This window comes from Salmo salar, unplaced genomic scaffold, assembly GCF_905237065.1.
Source record: "Salmo salar unplaced genomic scaffold, Ssal_v3.1, whole genome shotgun sequence".
Taxonomy (NCBI): domain Eukaryota; kingdom Metazoa; phylum Chordata; class Actinopteri; order Salmoniformes; family Salmonidae; genus Salmo; species Salmo salar.
The window spans coordinates 154,137-163,903 of NW_025547963.1; the positions used below are offsets into that span (position 1 = coordinate 154,137).

A 9,767-nucleotide genomic window follows, 5' to 3' on the forward strand; every position below is an offset into this window, starting at 1 on the left:
TGTTTATCTGTCTGTGTGTGTGTCTGTCTGTGTATATGGCTCAGTGTGTGTGTCTGTTTCCCGTGTTGCTCTGTTGGTAGAGCATGGCCCTTGCAACGCCAGGTTTGTGGGTTTGATTCCCACGGTGGACCATTCCAGGAAAAAGTATGAAAATGTATTCACTCACTACTGCAAGTTGCTCTGGACAAGAGATAAATGACCTAAAAATACATGTGAAATGTGTGACAGAGGAACAGAGGTGTTTAACAATGGGTGATGTTGTTCACATGCAGCTATAACCTCTAACAGACACAGACCTACTGATCTGAAAAGTCTATATATATACACAGCTATAACCTCAAACAGACACAGATCTACTGCTCTGATAAGTATGTATGTGTGTGTGGGGTGGAGACAGCCTCTATTTTTACTAGTGCTTTCAGTTGTATGCCTAGTTTCCTGAAACGGATCACATATGTGTGTGACAAAGGGACATTGGTGTTTAACTATGGGTGATGTTGTTCACATAAAGCTACAACTAATACTCTCAGCTGTAAGCATCATGTTATACTGTTTAAATGTCAGCCACCAGACCAGAGCATCATGTTATATTGTTTAAATGTCAGCCACCAGACCAGAGCATCATGTTATACTGTTTAAATGTCAGCCACCAGACCAGAGCATCATGTTATACTGTTTAAATGTCAGCCACCAGACCAGAGCATCATGTTATACTGTTTAAATGTCAGCCACCAGACCAGAGCATCATGTTATATTGTTTAAATGTCAACCACCAGACCAGAGCATCATGTTATACTGTTTAAATGTCAGCCACCAGACCAGAGCATCATGTTATACTGTTTAAATGTCAGCCACCAGACCAGAGCATCATGTTATACTGTTTAAATGTCAGCCTCCAGACCAGAGCATCATGTTATACTGTTTAAATGTCAGCCACCAGACCAGAGCATCATGTTATACTGTTTAAATGTCAGCCACCAGACCAGAGCATCATGTTATACTGTTTAAATGTCAGCCACCAGACCAGAGCATAATGTTATACTGTTTAAATGTCAGCCACCAGACCAGAGCATCATGTTTTACTGTTTAAATGTCAGCCACCAGACCAGAGCATCATGTTATACTGTTTAAATGTCAGCCAACTGTGCTGTCCATAACCCTGTATAGACCACCAAACCACCGCCCCACTTTCCTTACTGATTTGTCTAATATTCATGTTGACAAAGAGACTGACTCCAAAGGCCATTGAATTTATGAACCATTTTAGCTCTTTGGACTTTATCCAACATGTTAATGGACCCACCCATTACCAAAGCCACACCACATACTATAGACCTGGTTATTACCAAGGGGCTATCTACTGGGCCCACCCATAACCACAGCCATACTCTGGACCTGGTTATTACCAAGGGGCTTTCTGCTGGGCCCACCCATAACCACAGCCATACTCTGGACCTGGTTATTACCAAGGGGCTATCTACTGGGCCCACCCATAACCACAGCCATGCTCTGGACCTGGTTATTACCAAGGGGCTTTCTACTGGGCCCACCCATAACCACAGCCATACTCTGGACCTGGTTATTACCAAGGGGCTTTCTACTGGAACCACCCATAACCACAGCCATACTCTGGACCTGGTTATTACCAAGGGACTTTCTACTGGGCCCACCCATAACCACAGCCATACTCTGGACCTGGTTATTACCAAGGGGCTTTTTACTGGAAGTTTCTGTCCATGAATGATGCAACCCAAAAAATCATTGAAGACAGAGTTAATGAGTACTTGACGTCACAGTTATGTTAACTTGTCAGACTGCACTGTAGTTTAATAAACATAATGTATTTAAAAACACGGAATTTCTAAGGGGCTTTTATGTAATTATAATGCAGTGTTAATAATAATAATAATAATAATAATCGTTTGATAACAGATCACTATGACAATATTACAAACTTTAATAAAATCGCTTCAGTGCGGTTCATCTGATGGAGGTGCACATGGGCCTATTTATATAATGAGTATGAAATCGGAGGGCAGGCAGAAATGATTAAAATATTATTACATTTTGAAGCATTAGACCTCTCATTAAAGGCTTCAGTCATACAAAAGTTATACTTAAATCCGAACTGGTTGGAGATTATAAGAGTACATGGCCATAAATGCTAGGTCATTTTTCAAGCTGTTCAAACATTCATAGACATTCAAATAATATAAACAGTGGATGTAGAGGGAGCAACCGGTCAGCACCTTAGGAGTAAATGTCAGTTGGCTTTTCATAGCCGAGCATTCAGAGATCAAGACAGCAAGTGTGTGTGCGAGAGGGAGACAGAGAGAGAGAGAGAGAGAGAGTCTGTCTTTCTCTCTCTCTCCCTCTCTCCATCTCTCTCTCTCTCTCTCTCTCTCTCTGTCCCTCTCTTCTATATATATCTATTTATCTCTCTCTACCTCTCTCTCTGTGTTTCTCTCTCTCTTTCTCTCTCTTTCTCTCCCTCTCTATCTCTCTCTCTTTCTGTGTATCTCTCCTCTCTAGGGCCCCTCATTCTGTCACACACATCTTTCATACCTCTCAGTCCTTCTCAAGAGGAAGTATAGATGGTTAGAGAGGAGAGGTGGGTGGGTGGGTCGGTGGGGGGATGGACAGGCTACTACAAGTCACTAGAGTTTAGATACAGTTAGTTATCGTCACGTTGAGATGGAACGCACCTGTCTTCTACTCTGTGAGTTGAATATTATCTAAATGGTTTAATATATATACAGTTCAATGTCTAGATATAATTGTAATATCTGTATGGTTTAATATCTGTATATCTATATGGTTTAATATCTGTATACTTTAATATCTGTATGGTTTAAAATCTATAATATTTCATATATATATGGTTTAATATCTATATAGTTTAATATCTATATATTTTAAAATGTGTATGGTTTAATATCTATAATATTTAATATATATAGTTTAATATCTATATAGTTTAATATCTATATAGTTTAATTTCTAAATAGTTTAATATCTGTATAGTTTAATATCTGTATGGTTTAATATCAACATAATTTAATATATATATATATATATATATATAGTCTAATATCTGTATAGTTTAATATCTATGTAGTTTAATATATGTATAGTTTAATATCTGTATATGTTAATATATATATAGATTAATATCTATATAGATTAATATCTATATGGTTTAATATCTATATGGATTAATATCAATATGGTTTAATATCTAAATAGTTTAATATCTAAATAGTTTATCATATGTATAGTTGAATATCTATTTTGTATATTGTCAATAAGTCAGAAGTTTACATACACTTTAGCCAAGTACATATAAACTCAGTTTCTCACTACACCTGACATTTAATCCTAGTAAAAATTCCCTGTCTTAGGTCAGTTAGGATCACCACTTTATTTTAGGAATGTGAAATGTCAGAATAATCGTAGAGAGAATGATTTTTTCAGGTTTTATTTCTTTCATCACATTTCCAGTGGGTTAGAAGTTTACATACACTCAATTAGTATTTGGTAGCATTGCCTTTAAATTGTTTAACTTGGGTCAAATGTTTCGGGTAGCCGTTCACAAGCTTCCCACAATAAGTTGGGTGAATTTTGGCCCATTCCTCCTGACAGAGCTGGTGTAACTGAGTCAGGTTTGTAGGCCTTCTTGCTCGCACACATTTTTTAATTCTACCCAGACATTTTCTATAGGATTGAGGTCAGGGATTTGTGATGGCCACTCCAATACTTGACTTTGTTGTCCTTAAGCCATTTTGCCGCAACTTTGGAAGAATGCTTGGGGTCATTGTCCATTTGGAAGACCCATTTGCTACCAAGCTTTAACTTACTGACTGATGTCTTGAGATGTTGCTTCAATATATCCACATCATTTTTCATTCCTCATGATGCCATCTATGTTGTGAAGTGCACACTGGTGCAGCAAAGCACCCCCACAACATGATGCTGCCACCCCCGTGCTTCACGGTTGGGATGGTGTTATTCGGCTTGCAAGCCTCCCCCTTTTTCCTCCAAACATAACGATGGTCATTATGGCCAAACAGTCTGTATATTTTTTTAAATAAATATGATTTGATAAAATATTTAATTTGGCCTGTACTACTACTACTACACCTGTGCATTTAATAACACATTCAGAAATGGCAAAAAATACAGTAAACATTTTTTTCATTTAAGGTTTAAGGAATAAGGTTTAGGATAGTGTCTCGTATCTACGAGATATAAGAAAGATAAGGAAATATATTTGTATATTCACTTCATTTGTATGGGTTACCTTCAGATGAAGGTTTAATATCTATATATATCTCCATACTTCCATTCATTTGTATGGGTTACCATGGGTTACCTTCAGACGTCATTCCGTCAGTAGAAGATGCCTGGTTATTCTTTAAAAGTGCTTTCCTCACAATCGTAAATAAGCATGCCCCAATGAAAAAGTGTAGAACCAGGAACAGATATAGCCCGTGGTTCAATCCAGACTTGACTGCCCTTGACCAGCACAAAAACATCCTGTGGCATACTGCATTAGAATCGAATAGGCCCTGTGATATGTGATATTCCTTTTCAGGGAAGTTAGGAACCAATTTACACAGGCAGATAGGAAAGCAAAGGCTAGCTTTTTTCAAACAGAAATGTGCATCCTGCAGCACAAACTCCCAAAAGTTCTGGGACACTGTAAAGTCCATGGAGAATAAGAGCACCTCTTCCCAGCTGTCCACTGCACTGAGGCTAGGAAACACTGTCACCACTGATAAATCCATGATAATTGAGAACTTCAATAAGCATTTTTCTACGGCTTGCCATATTTTCCACCTGGCCACCCCTACCCTGGTCAATAGCCCTACACCCCCCACAGCAACTTGCCCAAGCCTCCTCCCTATTCTCCTTTACCCAGATCCAGATAGCTGATGTTCTGAAAGAGCGGCAAAATCTGGACCCCTACAAATCAGCCGGGCTAGACAATCTGGACCCTCTCTTTCTAAAATTATCAGCCGAAATTGTTGCAACCCCTATTACTAGCCTGTTCAACCTCTCTTTCGTAACGTCTGAGATTCCCAAAGATTGGAAAGCTGCCGCGGTCATCCCCTCTTCAAAGGGGGAGACACTCTAAACACAAACTGCTACAGACCTATATCTATCCTACCCTGCCTTTCTAAGGTATTTGAAAGCTAAGTTAACAAACAGATCACCGACCATTTCAAATCCCACCGTACCTTCTCTGCTATGTAATCTGGTTTCCCAGCTGGTCATGGGTGCACCTCAGCCACGCTCAAGGTCCTAAAAGTTATCATAACCTCCATCAATAAGAGACAGTACTGTGCAGCTGTCTTCATCGACCTGGCCAAGGCTTTCGACTCTGTCAATTGCCACATTCTTATCGGCAGACTCAACAGCCTTGGTTTCTCAAATGACTGCCTCGCCTGGTTCACCACCTTCTTCTCAGACAGAGTTCAGTGTGTCAAATCAGAGGGCCTGTTGTCCAGACCTCTGGCAGTCTCTATGGGGTGCCACAGGGTCAAATTCTTGGGCCGACTCTTTTCTCTGTATACATCAATGATGTTGCTCTTGCTGCTGTTGATTCTCTGATCCACCTCTATGGAGACGATACCATTCTGTATACTTCTGGCCTTTCTTTGGACACTGTGTCAACTAACCTCCAGATGAGCTTCAATGCCATACAACTCTCCTTCCGTGGCCTCCAACTGCTAAATGCAAGTAAAACTAAATGCATGCTCTTCAACCAATCGCTACCAGCACCTGCCCACCTAGCATCACTACTCTGGACGGTTCTGACTTAGAATATGTGGACATCTACAAATACCTAGGTGTCTGGTTAGACTGTAAACTATCCTTCCAGAGTCACATTAAGCATCTCCAATGCAAATTGAAATCTAGAATCGACTTCCTATTTCGCAACAAAGCATTCTTCACTCATGCTGCCAAACATACCCTCGTAAAACAACTGACTATCCTACCGATCCTCGACTTCGGCGATGTCATTTACAAAATAGCCTCCAACACTCTACTCAACAAATTGGATGTAGTCTATCACAGTGCCATCTGTTTTGTCACCAAAGCCCCATATACTACCCACCACTGTGACCTATATGCTCTCGTTCGCTGGCCCTCGCTTCATATTCGTCGCCAAACCCACTGGCTCCAGGTCATCTATAAGTCTTTGCTAGGTAAAGCCCCGCCTTATCTCAGCTCACTGGTCACCAGAGCAGCACCCACCCGTAGCACGCGCTCCTGCAGGTATATTTCACTGGTCACCCCCAAAAGCATTTCCTCCTTCGGCCGCCTTTCCTTCCAGTTCTCTGCTGCCAATGACTGGAACGAATTGCAAAAATCACTGAAGCTGGAGACTCATATCTCCCTCACTAGCTTTAAGCACCAGCTGTCAGAGCAGCTCACAGATCACTGCACCTGTACATAGCTCATCTGTAAACAGCCCATCCAACTACCTCATCCCCATACTGTTATTCTTTATTTTTGTACCCCAGTATCTCTACTTGCACATTCATCTTCTGCACATCTATCACTCCAGTCTCTATCACTCCAGTGTTTAATTGCTAAATTGTAATTATTTCACCTCTATGGCCTATTTATTGCCTAACCTACCTTACCTTACCTCATTTGCACACACTGTATATATACACTTTTTTCTATTGTGTTATTGACTGTACGTTGACTGTTCATTTGTTTATTCCACGTGTAACTCTGTGTTGTTGTTTGTGTCGCACTGCTTTGCTTTATCTTGGCCAGGTCGCAGTTGTAAATGAGAACTTGTTCTCAACTAGCTTACCTGGTTAAAAAAGGTGAAATAACAAAATAAAAATAAAATTAAGGTTTAATATCTATATATATATAGATATCTCCATTCAATTGTATGGGTTACCTTCAGATTAAGGTTAATATCTATATATACCTCCATACTACCATTCATTTGTATGGGTTACCTTCAGATGAAGGTTAATATCTATATATACCTCCATACTACCATTCATTTGTATGGGTTACCATGGGTTACCTTCAGTCGAGTCCCTTGAGACTTGTGGAGGTCATAGAGCACCATCGTGTTCGTGAGAGTTTGGGGAGTTTCCCCTTTCTATTCTGGGGTCATATTAGTTTGTAACTGAGTCTCCTCTTTCCATAGTGGGGTCATATTAGTTTGTATCTGAGAGTCTCCTCTTTCCATAGTGGGGTCATATTAGTTTGTAGCTGAGAGTCTCCTCTTTCCATAGTGGGGTCGTATTAGTTTGTTGCTGAGAGTCTCCTCTTTCCATAGTGGGGTCATATTAGTTTGTAGCCCCAACGGTTCAGACGGTACAGATAGAAGTTGCGATACTGACTTCGGATGAATCCCTTGAGAATCGTGAGAGCAAAATGCGTCAGGAATATGTGGTACAGCTCATTCATTTGTATGGGTTACCTTCAGATTAAGGTTTAATATATATCTATATATCTATAACTATCACTATCATGTACCATAGTGATAGTTCTCTCTGTGTGTTTCAGTGTTTACATCATGTACCATAGTGATAGTTCTCTCTGTGTATTTCAGTGTTTACATCATGTACCATAGTGATAGTTCTCTCTGTGTGTTTCAGTGCTGTTGAGTACACTGGTATACTGTAGCCTCGGACAAGGTGGAGGTGAGTACATTTATCAATATTCATCACCTGTTCTATAATAGTAACATTTATCTATATTCATCACCTGTTCTATAATAGTATAATTTATCTATATTCTTCACTTGTTCTATAATAGTAACATTTATCTATATTCATCACCTGTTCTATAATAGTAACATTTATCTATATTCTTCACTTGTTCTATAATAGTAACATTTATCTATATTCATCACCTGTTCTATAATAGTATCATTTCTTCCTGGTCTCTTCATTGGTTCTTCATGTCTCCAGTCCTTATTCTCTTAGTATAGAAGGTTCCATAATGGATCTCCACCTGTTCTAGCTGCTCTCACCTGCAACACATCACAGGGTAGAAAGTGTTACTCTGTGATGGAAGATACAGACTCATATAGCTACATAATGACTATAACTCCATACAGACTCATATAGCTACATAATGACTATAACTCCATACAGACTCATATAGCTACATAATGACTATAACTCCATTCAGACTCATATAGCTACATAATGACTATAACTCCATACAGACTCATATAGCTACATAATGATTATAACTATAACTCCATTCAGACTCATATAGCTACATAATGACTATAACTCCATTCAGACTCATATAGCTACATAATGACTATAACTCCATACAGACTCATATAGCTACATAATGACTATAACTCCATAGACTCATATAGCTACATAATGACTGTAACTCCATACAGACTCATATAGCTACATAATGACTATAACTCCATACACTCATATAGCTACATAATGACTATAACTCCAACCCTGTGGGGGGTGTCACTAATCAGGTCTACAGTACAATAGGGCAGTGATCAGGTCTTCAGTACAACAATAGGGCAGTGATCAGGTCTACAGTACTACAATAGGACAGTGATCAGGTCTACAGTACAACAATAGGGCAGTGATCAGGTCTACAGTACAACAATAGGGCAGTGATCAGGTCTACAGTACTACAATAGGGCAGTGATCAGGTCTACAGTACAACAATAGGGCAGTGATCAGGTCTACAGTACAACAATAGGGCAGTGATCAGGTCTACAGTACTACAATAGGGCAGTGATCAGGTCAATAGTAATTAATAAGTAACTAATTAAATAGAGGTTAAATATATATATTTTTTTAATAAAGTCAGACACCAACTGGCTCTCTCCCTCCCTTCTGTCTGGAGACCAGGACATAATCTGGAGAAAGATCTACTGTCTCTATTATATTATGACAGACCAGCTAGATCTACTGTCTCTTTTATATTATGACAGACCAGCTAGGTCTACTGTCTCTATTATATTATGACAGACCAGCTAGGTCTACTGTCTCTATTATATTATGACAGACCAGCTAGATCTACTGTCTCTATTATATTATGACAGACCAGCTAGATCTACTGTCTCTATTATATTATGGCAGACCAGGACATAATCATAAATTCTTTCTTTTTCTCTCTCTCTCTCTCTCTCTCTCCCTTTCTCTCTCTTAGATCTCTCTCCTCCAGCCTCTCTGAGCATCAGTATGACAGATCTCAGTTCTTTACATATGAGTCTGTCTCTCTGAGCTGTGAGGTTCAGGGGAACGCTGATGGATGGAGAGTGGTGAGGAACACAGAAAGAGGAATCCTTTCAGATTGTAATACTGACTGGGGAAAACAACTAGCGTCTTCATGCAATGTGTCACTAATACCATCATACAGTGGAGTGTACTGGTGTGAGTCTGGGTCTGGAGAACACAGCAATGCTGTCAACATCACAGTACCTGGTATGTCCACAAACACCATCTACTAACATTATAGTGTGTAGTGGTTCATCTGGTTTCAGATAGCTGATGTTATGTTTATATATGATGTTTATATATTATATACAGCTGGAGCTGTGATCCTGGAGAGACCTGTTTATATATGATGTTTATATATTATATACAGCTGGAGCTGTGATCCTGGAGAGACCTGTTTATATATGATGTTTATATATTATATACAGCTGGAGCTGTGATCCTGGAGAGACCTGTTTATATATTATATACAGTTGGAGCTGTGATCCTGGAGAGACCTGTTTATATATGATGTTTATA

The 9,767-nt window shown here is 39.4% G+C and overlaps 1 long non-coding RNA gene across 1 annotated transcript; it reads left to right on the forward strand.

Annotated features, from left to right (window-relative positions):
• Positions 1 to 2,632: 2,632 nt before the first annotated feature.
• On the forward strand, positions 2,633 to 9,213 carry LOC123732534 (uncharacterized). The gene is made up of 3 exons (XR_006763200.1): positions 2,633 to 2,719; positions 7,638 to 7,682; positions 9,181 to 9,213. It is a non-coding gene; the product is annotated as an uncharacterized lncRNA (long non-coding RNA).
• The last annotated feature ends 554 nt before the right edge of the window (positions 9,214 to 9,767 follow it).